Source organism: Cygnus atratus, chromosome 1 (assembly GCF_013377495.2).
Source record: "Cygnus atratus isolate AKBS03 ecotype Queensland, Australia chromosome 1, CAtr_DNAZoo_HiC_assembly, whole genome shotgun sequence".
NCBI lineage: Eukaryota > Metazoa > Chordata > Aves > Anseriformes > Anatidae > Cygnus > Cygnus atratus.
Window position 1 is genome coordinate 184,994,998 of NC_066362.1, and position 14,632 is coordinate 185,009,629.

At 41.5% G+C, this 14,632-nt stretch overlaps 1 protein-coding gene across 1 annotated transcript in view; it reads left to right on the forward strand.

Moving 5' to 3' along the window:
* Positions 1 to 14,632, forward strand: part of STARD13 (StAR related lipid transfer domain containing 13) — a 302,366-nt gene that overhangs the window by 83,366 nt on the left and 204,368 nt on the right. The window lies entirely within an intron of this gene.

Below are 14,632 nucleotides of genomic sequence, written 5' to 3' on the forward strand. Positions count from 1 at the left end.
AAATGTGTGTGCAAGAGAGGGGAAGGGTGGCTGGAGGTGAGACGCAGTGAGTTGCTTCTTTCAGCATCAGTGCCAGGTTATGATAGCTTGAACTGTTTGTGGAATTACACTTTAACGGTGATACGCCACTTGATTCAGAAAATGGGATGCAAAACAGTGTCTTGTAACCCACGTGACTGAAAAGTGTTTGTGATTCTTTTAAGAAGATAAGCTTTTATTTTTTTTGCTGAGAAATGCTAGTTGATGATATAAACAGTGTTTCAGCATTTAGGTCAGAGGTTCCAGAGATTTCTGATATCTTTTGACATTGTTTAGAAATATAAAACTAATAATACTGTAATCTATGACTGTAGTAGTCATTATCTCTCTGTAGGCAATATGATGCCTGCCTGACCCTTTGACATTGTCTGAGACCAGAAAAATTCAAAAGTAAAAACAACCAAAGGAAAATCAAAATCATTGTGTTTCGCATCCACTACTTGTTCAATATTGGTGCCCCTGGACCAGCAGGGATCAAAGATTATTCCATTAGTGACTGTGTGTGACAAGCTTTTTATGAGGCAGCTGCCATGTCCAATGCGGAAGTGAAGTTACAGCGTGACAACTCATATCAGCTTGTATTTCTGCTAAACACTCCTTTGGAATTTTAGAATCTTAGCATATTTACAAACCTTATGCTGATTTTCCATTTCTCTGTGAAACATGTAAGCAGAGTCTTCATTTTACGTCTGAGATGAGGAGATAAGTGTGTAACCTGGCTCTAAAAGAAGTTTCACGCTCAATCACCGCTGGACATGGTCATAAATATGGTTCGTGGTACAATTTCCAGCAGCAGTTATGCCGATTATCTAGTAGGGTACGTTTCTTTGGGTGATCAGGCTTTACTGAGGTCAGGCTTTACTTTTCAGGTCATGCTTTACTCTGATCTTCCATCCATTGAAAAAGTTGATAGTAAAACCCTGAGTAGATCTCTGCAACCTCCGGGGACTCTTGAAGTTTTCTTACCCCAGAGAACATTGCCCATTCTGTTGTCACTTTTGTTGGGCCATTTTGTGTGACCTACAAAGTGCAAGAAGATGAAATAAGCCTGGACTGAAGTGGGGAGACAGGGTTTGGTGTTTCATGTTCTCAAAGAAATGGTGTGTTTGAAGACACAATTATTTGATTTTGTTGGAGCTGAAAATTGCTGTCTATACTTCAGTTAAGTGTCCTTGTACAAGTAGCATAGCTCACATAGATAAGAGATGCAAAATTCCTCATAGAAATCAGATCCTCACAAACTTTCTGAAAGTCGTTCTGGTTGGTTGCAGCAAGGTCCAGAGCAGAATCTGTAAGCAATCCCAGGCCTGTGCTTTTACTATCAGGCCATCCTTCCTGATAAAGAACATTTGATCTAGTTGTTCCCATTTTGGCAAAAACAGATTTCAAACTGTGTCTTTTATGTACCCTTACTACTGGTATTAATCACATCAGCAAATGAGCTAGCCGGTAGAGAAGCAGATAGCCTGAAGCATCACCTTTGCAGAATTTTTCTTCTTGCTTTTGGTACATAATATGACCTGTATCCCCTGTATATAATATGACAGAGGCAAGGTGAAATAGTCAGGTAAACAGACCCGCTTGGCTTCCAGCTGTACCCTGTTAGGGTGGACTTCCTCACGTCTGAACAGGATGGCTGTGTTTCCTTTCTTCCCCTGCTCTGCCCACACAGTGGGGAAATGGCAGCTATTGACCAGGAGCATGTTAGACCTGTAGACATTTCTGAGATCTAGTGCTCCTGAAATTGCTCCTTCCCTGCTTTAAGATGAACTAGTTTCTTGGTAGTAGAGGAATTAATTATCCTGGCAAAAGCTTGTACTAGCTCCAGGAAAAAAACAAGGAGACTAATAGGGAATGAAAGGTAAACAGCTTCCATCCTTCCCTCGTTTCCATTCTGATATTAATAAATAACACCCCAGGCTTTCTCATCCTCTCTGATTCCAGTGCACCTGACAGCACTCTGGCCAAAGTGTGCTCCCAGCAAGGGGTGTTTGCAAAGGTAAGAGCAGAGCATAGCCCCATCTCTTTTCCCTTTTGTCTTTATTCCCCCCTCCCATCGGTCATCAGCCTTCTGTCAGCTCCTGCCCACAGAGCTATCCGTGAACCAGACAACATCGCGTTTGCACATTATGCTGAAGTCAGGATGCCACGGCGAGTGTTTCAGGACAGGGAAAGCACTGCATAAATTTTAGCTTTGCTTAATGTGAGTATTTTATAAGGGAATGGATAAACTTTTTAAAAATTCTGCAAGGAAAACTAGCAGATTGAAATCACATCTAACGTATCTTCTAGACAGTCCCAGATTCTGTGCCCAAATTCTCAGTCTACCCATCTCTGCAGAGCTGGGAAACCTCAATATGAACAGGATTGGGCTTTGTGAATCCAGAAGGTGTAAGCATACCAAACAAGCAAGCACTGCATCCAGCTCACTGGACAGACAGAGCGTTTGAGCAGCATTTGCAGGACTGATGCCAAAGACCATTTTTCTGTAGGGTCAGTTCTGAAGGTGGCAGAACCAGGCCCTGAACGAGAGGAGGTACATGAATAGTGTAAATGGCTGTGCTTGCAGGACTAGCTATTGTTTCATTGCGCATTTTCATTGTTTTCTATACCTAAAATTGCCATAATGAAAGAGGTCGCAGGGCCAGTTTGTAGGGCACTGCCTTCACGTTTTAGAAATGGTGTCTTGAGCTGCAAGTTCCCTTTAATAAAGCTTGTAAATTTTAAAATGGATCTTGGCATCGTAGTATTTGTGTATAATGGTAATAAATGCTGTCATTATTCTTATTAAGTGTCTTGTGAAGGAGGATGGGATTGTTACCTGTAAATTTTATTGCAGCTTCTTGGAATTCTGCTTCTGCATTCATCTGATTACAGCTAAAAGAGGGTTGTTTTGTGTGGAGTCTGCTCTTTCTTTTGTGTCCGAGCAGGCCTCTTTTCTCTGCTACAAGAACAGATGAAAGAAACAGAAGTCTTCCCAAACACACACAGCCCAAAAAGTTTTTCCAAATGCACACAAATCAGGTCATGTTCTTCATTCTGATTTACCCACCTACCTTTCAATTTTTGCTTGAAGTCTTTTAGCGAGCAGACTCCAACATCTTGCACCACAGCTGTTTTGCATACAGATGGTTGGATAGCAAAGGGGTGGGTTTAGTTCTTGGTGGTGGTAACCCTGACCTCCAAAGGGACTGAAAAGACCGTGTCGTCTTGATTGATGAGACTCTTGAAATGTTCGTGTCAGTTCCAAGTAAATGAAATCTCTTAGATCATTGTGATTCATTTAGGACTAAATTGTGGCATGTTGCAGAACTAACTGGGAAGTATTTATCAACTAGTTTGTTTGGTGAATTTCGTAACATTCCTTACAATACTTAAAATACACTGTTCCTTCGTTATTTGCTCAATTCCATTTTTTTCCTGACAAAAATGTTGAAGACAGCTCAAGATGATAATCACAGTGTAGCTGTACAATAATATTAATAATACTAATAATACTTTGAACTGTTATAATGGTATCCATTTTACACAGTTTTTTTTTTTTTACATCAGATTATTTATTTTCATTTAGTTTTCATAAGGATTATTTGGAGACAAGGAATGTGCTTTGTGTATTTTTTTTTAGAAGATCATTGCATTATCTGCGTGAAAAATGAAAGAGCTTTTTTCCTTATTCATAACACAGCTTTGGGAAATAATGATTTCATGATAATTACTCTTAGATGGATATTGACAAAGTAATTTATAGGCATTTTTTTACATACAATGTAAAGTAAAATGGAAGTTTATAGCTCATTTTGGATTAAGGTTCATTTGATACAGTTCCAAAAGTGTATGGTATCCTGCTAGGTATTGGGAGGAGACTAAAACTGCTTATTTTATTGCTCTGCATTACATGGCTATTTATATATTTCAAACTGATATGTTTTAAGAAAAACTTTGAAAGCCTGAGTGATGGAAGGAGCAGTTGTGAAGTCGCGGTGACCCACCTCTGCAAGGGTCACCAGCAGTTCCCCCGGGACTACAGGGGCAGCTGAGCGACTGGACGTGGTGGTGAGTTGGCCAAAAATTCGCCCCGTGAGCAGCCGCTGCCAGTGCAAGGTGTGGAGAGGGCATTGCCTCAGCCAGCCCAGCCCAGCCCCTGCCTGGTAGTCCCTGTCCCAGGCTCGCTCGGTGAGATTTGCCATCTATGTTCGTGCAGCCTTAGTGATGAAACAAGACCTCCATGTGTGTCATGGATTCATTACTACAGACATCACAAATGAAGCCTACTTGACATACTTGGCTTTTTTAGATGTGGTTATCATATGCAAATTGAAAAAATATTCTAGAATGACGTTGTTACGTTAATTTTCAGATCTTCTAGCTGAATTCTTTGGGAAAACCAAGTGCAAGGTACTAGTACTCTTCAGTGCTACTTTTTGTGCTTTATTTCTGATAACACCGATTGTTCACAGGAACACAAACCCATTTCATAATAGCGCCATCTTATTAATCATAGCACTAAAATTGCTGAGTTATATTTCAGCATTAGTACACAGCTTCATAAAGCTTTTCATACTTAAATGCCCTGACTGTCTGTCAGTAGATGTGGGATGCAAGCTGTCAAAATAAGAATCTCTATAAATGCGTAAAAAAGAAGCAATCAGGAACCACATGAGTAAATTATACTATACATATGCAAATACAAAGAGAGATAACATTGCTTCCCTACAGTTAACTTCATAGTCAATGAAGTGCAAAAGGAAACACTTTATCTCTTTTCCTCCCTTCTCATGTTTTATGCCAGCAGCTGGACCTGTGCTTTTAGGTGCAACACATTGTCTATATAATTGTACAGCTTTCTAGCATGTTTTGCAGCAGCCACAGACAAGAACAGGCTATGAGGTACGCCGGCTCCCATGGGTGAGATTGGCAGGCGTGTGGTGGATTGGACCCTAACAGACTGTCTGCTCTATTTTTTGTTTGTGGGATTTGTTGAGCACACACAGTTTTCTTCGGGGACGTGTGTACAGCCATACCTTATCTGTCTACATGCTTGTCAGTTTTTTGCTTATTCTTTTTTGGCCCTGTAGTATATTTGTTGTAACACCATGAAAAAAAAAAAGAGTGAAATGTTCTATGTATATAGTTTAATCATGGTTGTTTCTCTTTCAGTGTGGCTATTACTCATTTTCACCATCTTGGCCTCTGTTTTGGGACTTTTGTCATTCTTATTCAGGCAGGGTTCTCTCAGCTACTTAGCATGTTGATCGGACGGTGCACACAACTGAGCTGGATCCTTTGACTTTTACAATAATAGTTGTTCACAGCAAGAGGAAAGAGGAGAGATTCTAAAATTACCAGCAATGTATAGTTAAAAACGTGTCCTGCCGGGACTGCAGCAGCGCTTGTGTGGTGCTTTGGAGCTTGGGTAGAGTCGGACCTCTAGTCCCACTTATGCAGTGGTGCAAAGGTCTCTCATAATACAAGCCTCCAGGCTCTTTGTACTCTTGAGAGCTCGTAGACTGCTCTCCCCCGTTTCCCACGCTAGGGAAGAAGGGACTTCCATCTGTAACAGACCAGGGACAGAGGCCGGCACAATGCATAAGGAAAGCATTTTTAATGCAAATGAATACAGCAAATCATGCATCCAGTCTCTCTAGCAGAGATAATCCCTCTCAAGGTACAACTTTCTCTTGTGCTTCTTTTGGGAGGAGGCGTCTTTGCTTAACTGCCACCCTGTTGTTCTGGGATGTACGGTACCACACAGTACTGAAATGGGATTATGCAGTCCTTTGTGTAAGTGATGTGTGCTAAAGCTAGTACAGGCAGGAAGGCTCAGGATTCTGCTTGACTTTGAGCAGTTTTATGCAGCAGCTCTGTTTTTTTGTGTTTTTGTTTTTTTTTTTTTTCTCAGGTGTACCCAATCATTTCCCAGGACTCTTCTTACAGGTTTCTGTAACTCCTCCTTCTCGTAAAAAAATAAAAATATATATATATAAATAACTAAATAAATAAAAAGTAAGAAGAAAAAAATGCATATACATGTCTCTCTATACCTGTTTTGTTATGGACTGCAGTTTTTTTAACAGTAATTCTCTGTACACAGGTAGTTTGCTGTATGGATGTAGCAGCCTGGGCATTGCTGGCACAGTGAACTGCATTTGAACAGCTTCTCCAGAAGCCTCTGCAGTGCTTCAGCAATTAGAGAGGAGTCAGTGCTTCACAGAACTCTCTCTTATTCAGAGTAGATCCTACCAAGAAGAGGGTGCAGTTCTCTTCTACCCTCGCATGTTTCTTATGAGAATCAGGGAGTATGGGGCAGAAGTACTTGCCCAAGTCTTGTGTTGTCTCAGAGTCATGAAGCACATCCACCACCAGATGAGGGGCAGGGCTTCAAGGGCCCATGCTGTAAATACAGTGTGAGAGCTCAGCTCCTCAGCAGCCTTTAGCACTGCTCTCCTGGAGCTCTGGTCTCAGCAGAGAGGTTGCCCCTTCCTCTCCCTGGAGTCTGGAGGCTTACCTACAGAAGAGAGAAATAGCATAAATGCACTGCTCCCAGAGGGGGAACATAGTAAATCCAAGCCTGGAGCACATGAATCTGCGAAAATACAGCAAGTTGAGGGTTGATGGTTGTTTTTTGTTTTGTTTTGTTTTTCAGAATGACTTTTGTGAAGGAGAAAAATAAGCAAAGCAGAAAGCTATTTCCAACAAGAATGAGAAAGTATGTTGATACTATCCAGTGTTTGAATTTTCCCATTCATTTTTACAGAAGCCAGTTTTTCCTGTTCTTGGCAGGAGAAGGTTCAGATGTGCAAGTCTTGTTGCTGTAATTGCCTGGTGTACTCATGGGGAAACTGACAAAAACTTCGGAGGCGAAGATCTCTCCTATAATTTCATGATGTATGGAAGGAAATACAACTTCAGAAAAATTATTTGCAGAAGGTTTCTATCTAGTTACAATTCAGCTGGCATTTTGGTAAATTCCCAGAACTAAACACAGAGTGATAAAGTAGTGATTTAGAGATGAACTGCTAGTTGTTAGATGAGGCCTGCTGATAATCCACATTATTTGAAGCAGTCACATGTCAAAATTATGACCTTCTTTAAATTGGTATTACATGGCTTAAATATTACAATGACTAATCACCTGGTATAAAACCAAAGTGCTCAGAAAATAAAAATGTCTGAAGCTTCTGTATTGCAAAATGTCCTCATGCAAATTTTCAGACAAGCCATTAAAGTAGAGCTTGACAGTGTTGTGCATTAGCCAGCACACTGCAAACTGAACTGAAGATTTCCAGAGGTACTTGCATGTCTTACAACCTGAGCTAGCAAACTGGACTTTGCAACTAGGACTGTGAATCTGGACAACAGTAAAGTTAGCACAGCTGTGTTGAGGCACTGGAGTATCCTGTGGTCTGAGATACCTCAGAGAGACTTCTAGGCTATTTTCCCATATAGGAAGTCAGAATCACCTATACCTATGTCATCCCGACAAAAGTTCGTCTAAATACTTTTTTTTAAAAACCCTGTTGACAAACTACACAGTCTGTTCAGATTATATGTTTCAGTGCTGCAGTTATCATTAGAAAGTTTTCCTACGGTTTCTTGCTGTAAAATGTCTTTTTGTATTCATCATTAATATGCAAAATTGTTCTAATTCTTTCTCTTCTGCCTTCCTTCTTCATGTCAGTGTTGTTCGTCTAGCTTTTTATTGTAAGTCCCGTTTTCCAGACTCCTTGTTGCATCCTGACTTGCACACTAAATTTTAGTTTGAGCATGCCCAGAGGTAGTTACATATCTCATACCTTTGTCTAAAAACATGAGTTTTATCATTTGAGGCCAGAGCAGAATCTGGGCTCTTTGTAACGTACATTGGCTAGCGAGTTACGCAGTTACTGAAGTGGCTAGTAGTATACTGGCTCCATAAGCCAGCAATCACCTGTACTAAGAAAAGAAGAGGAAAAGATTTGGAACTCAGAGGAAAATTGTAGAGTGATGATGTTCCATCTCAGAATAACTGAAAGGGACTTGACGTGTAAGTAGACATGCGAAATTGACAGTTTGATGTCCACACTGAGGAAAGATTATGGTGCTCTGAGGGTACAACAGTCCAAGAAACGGTAAATGGTTAACTTTTTCTATTGAAAGAAGGCCACTTGTTTCTCAGCACAAAGCAAAGGCATCATGAAAATGATGAACAAGAGAATAAAGATAACCAAACTGACAAAAATGCAGAAGAAAACTGTTGTTTCTTACTGTTCATGTGCACTGGGTATATTTTGATCTTCTTCATGAGCACAGTTACAAAAGTTACATTTCCAATTACTACCATTAATTCCTGTAGCCTGTGTTTCCTTAGTCCTAGAATGTCCAAAGAAATGTGTTGTAGCTTAGACCCAGCTCGATCCATGGCTGTCCCTACTATACAAGAGATCTCTGTACAGATAAATACAAAATTGAGTATAACACACCTGTTGTCAGAAAGCGATTCCCATGAGATCTGCAACCTGATTCAGCTTTCCTGCTACCTTTCTACCAGTGTAAGTGGAAAAGGAATGCTATTTTCTTTTGATTTCCCAGGCTGAACGCCTCCTCGCTCTCTTCAGTAATTACAGCACATCAGGAAGCTTTTTTGATGGCGGGCACATGGTATATGGGAGCACTCTGAAATACCCCACAGCCAGGGGACATTCAGGTGTGGTCAGCGTGCCAAGAGGGATGAAAGGAAAGGCAGAAGCTGCAGGAAGCGTAACAAGTGACTCAGTAGGTGGCACTCTTCCCTCTGCATCAGCGGCAAGGTGAAGCAAAAGCTCAGATCAGTACTCAGCATCAGTACTGCTGAAACACTAGTTCAGGATGCAGTGTGAAATCCAAAGCCTTGACCTCTTTTGATGCTGTTTTTTTATGGAGTCGGCCTTGATTCATGTATAAAAATAGTTTAGCAAAGATTCTTGAAATTTTAGCTCAGATAATCTGCCTAATGAGATTTCTATCTATAGCTTTGGCTCTGTAAATTATTCTTCACTTCTTGTTCAGGCAATGCAATCCTAATACAACTGTGCTTTGATGTCAGACATAACTGTCTTTCTAGACTAGTGGTGACTCTGGTCTGCACAGTCTGAGTGTTTTGAGATGCAAATCCTCATATTCTCACAGACTGTTTGCTGATTGTATTGCACCGGCTTTTCAGCCAGTCATTCAGCCTCTTCTGGGAGTGAATTTAGTGAGATCTTAGACAACCATCTTAGATGTAAATAAGTATAACAATATGTGCATGCACCCCATCTTTTTTAATGAACCCTTTTTTTACTCACTCTTGGGTGAGTAAGTATGTCTTGTCCACCCTGGTCCTAGTACTTTCGGTGACAGGAAGAAAACTGAAAAAAAAGAAAAAACAAAAAAAGAGTTCTAGAGCTTAATCCCTGTCCTCAATAGGTTATTAACCACCTGTCCACCCTGTGTTCATGAAGATGTTCATTATATCAACTAAAAGCAGGATTCATCTACTGACCAGCCTTGCAACTCAGTCTTGTCAACTGATTGCAAAGTGTATGATAACCAGGTACCATTTTCTTCTGACTTGGTGGGGGAGAACACCAGAGAACACAGCCTGTGTCAAATATATAATTTTTCAGTCAGAGTCTACTAGTTTCATACATTTCTGTGGCAACATCTGAGAACTCAGCTGATTTGCTGACGCAGCAGATGACTACATGCACAACCAGGGCAACTGTGTTGGTTTTGTGTAGTTCATTTTTCTCATCTATCTTTTTCCTTACCTCTGGCCCAGAGGGCACATAACCTGGTGATGTGGGCATCCTGAACAGCTGAACAGATAGCCGGAGTGTGGAAGCAGCTCTCTATCTGCAGGGTGTTATATCTAGACCTAGAAATTCTGTGGTTGAGTGTACACTTGCCTAGAATTTAAGATAGACGTGTTGCTCTATCTCTGTGATGTCAGTGATGGTTTCAGATCTAATCTTTGCCAGTCAGGTCATTATCTAAGTACATAACCCCAGAGTGTTAACTTTTTATTAATCACCGTCAACTACTCAAATTTGCCTATTGTCCATCTGCAGAGCAAGTAGATCTGGTCTTCAAGGAGTGAGATTCCCATGCATTCAGTGGGTCAGTGTCACTAGTAGCTATAGCCAATAGTTCTTTCATGTCCAGAATTTTGCATGTGACTTTTTCTTTGCCACCTGCTGTGTGTCTTTCAGTTTCTTTCCGGACTAACCCCACCCACGCCCACCTGATGATCTGAGCCATCATGATGCTGTCGTTGAGGGTAAGCCTGTGCAGGCAGTAAATTTGCATGGTAGGGATGAATCCAGCAAATCTCATAACTTCCAGTCCTTTGTGTGCTGTCCTGCCGTAAGGCAGGGAACAGATGTCATTGACTTCTGAATGGTCCCCTCGGCAGATTTGCCACAGGACAGAAGCAAAGGGAATTTCTATATGAGTTTTTCTGTTTTTTTTTCACAAATCTAATATTGCTCTAGGTCCAGCCTTGTTCCAATCCAGTCATCCCCTCTTAGTTTTAATATTTTTCAGACTGGAAACAGTCATCTTCATTCTTGATACCCGCTTCTAGATACTGACTGTGAAGGAGATGTGGGTGGCTTTGATGTAAAACAAGTAGTGCCAGGGTCTGCACTAGGCCAGTAATCTTATTCATGCTTTTGCAGGAGTCACTGGGCAGAACCAGGTCATTGCACATAACAATCACCTGTGCTAAGATGGTGAGCTTCTTTTGCAAATGCAAAAGTATCAGCTGCACTAGATTCGGGTGTGGAGATCATTGGCTGATCCCAGCTTAAGAATAGTGGTGACACCAGATCTCCTTGTTTGATCCCACTTTAACATTGATCACTTCTGCTTATTCTTCTCTCAATTCCAGGTATGGGGTGACATTTCTGTTGGAATCTGCAAGGTCTTCAAGCTTTTTGAGCAGCCTTAGGCTGCAACAAACCTCTTCTGACTTTCATTAATAGGCACATCTTAGCCAACCTTCCAGTAAATATGCACAAAAATAGCTGCAATACCATAGACATGCATGTTATAGACCTGCTGTCTTTTAGGTTTTCTTTGCCCACTAGCTTGGGAATTGCCATGGACCATGCCTGTCACAAACAGAGGCTGAACAGCTGAGCTAATGGCTTACACTGTGGGCATGTTTAGAGGGAATCTTTCAAGTTCAGTCAGTTTAAAGTGTTTGCCAAGTTATTGCACATCCCTTTCACATGTTTATGTACTTTCTTCATGGAGATCAAGGTGTTGGGCATAGCTGCCGATGACAGTCCTCTGGAACCACTCCAGACCAGCAAATACATGCACGTATTTCCCCACCTGACCTGGTACCTTGCATAGCCCTCCTCTGGTGGGATCTCACAGTGCAGTGTGTTGGCAGTGAGCTTCTTCTGTTTCAAAGAGGTGTCCTTTTCTTGCTGTCCACTTACTCTTCTGGTGCTTTCACTCCACTAACTTTTTCATATCTTTTCTTAAGTGTCTGCACAGAGAAAGTTTGAGTAACAATAAATAGTTATAATGAGTTTTAATCCCCAGCTGTACTTAAGCTTCAGGGACTTCTTGAATGCTTTTTGGGGGGTGTTGTGTTCTGAGGGCATATCTGTAGCTTCGACGAGGACTTGCCTTTGAATTTTTGTCTCACAGCCAGGATTCGACCCAGGGTCAGGACTGTCTGCTTCTGGGTTGATAGAATTTTGTGCAGTTATTGGCTTTGCTAAATTGAGAACCCTCCTTTTCTCATAACCTGCTTGGAAGTTTTGGACAGTATGTGGCTGTGAGTCAGTTGTTGATGTTTGTCTCCACAGGGAATTTTTTATCAAAGTCTGTCAAAAGTGCTACCTTCTCTGCTAACCACTAGTTTTTATATATAACTCTTCAGAGCACTCCTTAGGACATTTAGTTTGAACATACGTATTGTGCTCAGTTGAGTGGTCTATCCTTTTATTTTGAGAGAGACTAATCTTGGTGCTGAACTGTGCTTGCCTCCACCACGTGGAGTTCATCTGCTGTGAACTGACTGACATTTAGAAGAGCAGCTTGTGCCCCCTGGGAAATCAAAATGTTTTGGCACTCCTCATGGTTCTTGCTAGCCTACAGCATACCTGTGGCCCCCTTCCTCTTGGCTGGCATGTATTTCACACCTTTGCTGTCCGGCAGCCTCCAGTGTCCAAGGAGTGTCCGTCCCTTGGTGGTCTGCTTTGGGTAAACTTCCCAGGAGTGGTCTCAGAGGGGATGCTTCTGGTTTGTCCACAGCAGATGTGAGGGTAATGTGGTGATGTCTGAGAAGTAAACATCCACCATTTCCAGCAAATTTGAGATACAGCCCTCAACAGTTGAAGAGCAAGATGAATTTTTTTTTTCACCGTATCTGAGTTTCAGGAAGTTGGTGGTAGAAATGAATTATGTAGTTTATTATCTCAGACTAAACCAGAAGCCTGCAGTAAGAACTAGAGGAGCTAAAGCCTCCCCTGACAAGAAAATAGTCTAGGCTAGTCAGGGTGGGGAGGGACAGAGCTAGGAAATGCACGTGCATGGTAGTCATGCTTATATCAAACAAGTCCGTAGGAATTGTATGGTGGATCATTCCCCTGGCTGCAATATCACAGGTAATTCATTTTCTTCCAGTAAGAATTAGCTTTATGTAAGTACACAGAAGAAGCATTGCTGTGAGCTGGTTTCACCTAGTAATTCTAACTGGACAGTGAGTTTAGTCAATAGGTTGACAGCAACTATGAGGGAGTTTTTCCCTAAGATATATATTACTCTAAGATATTAAAATTACGTTAAAAAGGTCCCTCTAGCTCTGAAATGAATTACTGATACTAGAAATTCTCCAGCTCTGAATATCTCAAGGTCATTATGTGAGAATAAAAATTATGTACCATATGGCAAGTCTAAAATATTCAGTAATTTGAAGAGAGTGTTTGCTGAAAATAAATTTTGCAGCAAGCCAGGCTGTAAATTTTCTATAGCATTGAAAAATCACTATGGAGGAAATAAGAGGACAAAACACTGAAATGTTTCCCTCCGCTGCTTCTCGAATGTAGGTTTATCAGTGGATGATTTTATTCTTTTTGTTGTACAAAAGTGCTCATCAGACCTTTTCAACTATAAACTCCTGACGATAATTAGCATTTTATTGTGGGGACCTGAAAGCATTCTGTAAACATGACTGAGTTCGCATACAGCACTTCCTGACGGGCATTTCTGTAATAATAGATTTCATCTGCCTTTACAATTCTTGCATCCTCTGCTTTTTGTGTCAGGAGAAAAAAGGACGCATGCAAAGAGGTGGATGGCAGAATTTAGGTTTTCAGACCCAAGGACGCTTCGTGTTTTTCCTAAGAATATGTCTCATCCATTATCTTCATTTTTGCAAATGGAAGTCAGAAGGGCAGAATGCAAATGACTGGCTAACATCCCTCGTGAGGTCTCTTTCAGTATTGAAAGTATGTTTTGATCTTCAGTCCTGCACCTTCAGTCACACGATCATCTTCCCTGCTGTGCAGAACTCTCTTGTATACTACCATCAACACTTGCTTCGCTCCTTCCTACCTAGCCCAGAATATATAAAATACCAAATTGCTTTCATTCTTTGTAATAACGTTTACTCCCTCAAACTTACTATAGTGAGTCAAGTCCTGAACCCTGCTGCCTGAGGCATTCATGGCACTGTTGACAGATGTCCCAGTAAAATCTGTGTAGCTGCATTTTTCAGTGAGTCAACATCCCACTAACATGGTTGGCATCTCGTAGCCTCCCAGTTTACACCCTCCTCTGCCTGCAAAGGCTTCATTTGCAAAGCGGGGACTCTGGAAACTAAGTACTCTGGCTGCCTCGCTCAGCTGGGGGATATCACTGAGGCTCTTAAGGGTAACAATTCCCCTGGTTTGACTGAAAGGTACACATTCGTGGGAGGCATTTCAGTGGATCAGAAGCTGGGGCATCCTGATTTTCGGCGTGTGTCACCTGGCAGATCTCATTGAGTTGGAACAGCAGTTAATCTGCTGGAATTGCCTGTTCTTTTTTTGTTATTTTCATTCTCTGGAGAACCTGAAGAATCTAAAAAAGGGAAAGTGCTAAGCCTAAATGAGGCTGCTGGGACGTGCACGTTTAGTTGCACAGATCAGCCATCTGCTTTGCATGCGATACCTTCGCTCCTTGTTATACGCTTATTATGGGAATATTTATTCTGTCAATGACTAGCTGTTTGCTCTTAATATGCTTCCATCTGCATATAAATTTGCTAAACCACTCCCCTTAGGCATATGAGAGTTTGGCTTTCCCTTTAGGGTGGCTATAACTATGCAATTAGATTTACCATATCATGAGCAGGATGTTAAGCTCTCACATCCATGAGTGTGTGGAAGATGGGCTGGGAGGAGCAGTTTCCACAACTCCACAGATGCAAGAAAGGCCGAGTTTCAGAGTGACAGCCTGTAAAGCTGGATTTTGGATGTCTCAGAGGTATCAATATGGTTAAAGTAGTTGGGGAAGAGCCACAGACACAGCTAGGTATAAGTAGGGGCAGTGGATTGCTAGGAATGATGAAGTGGTCCTACCACATGGTGTGTGC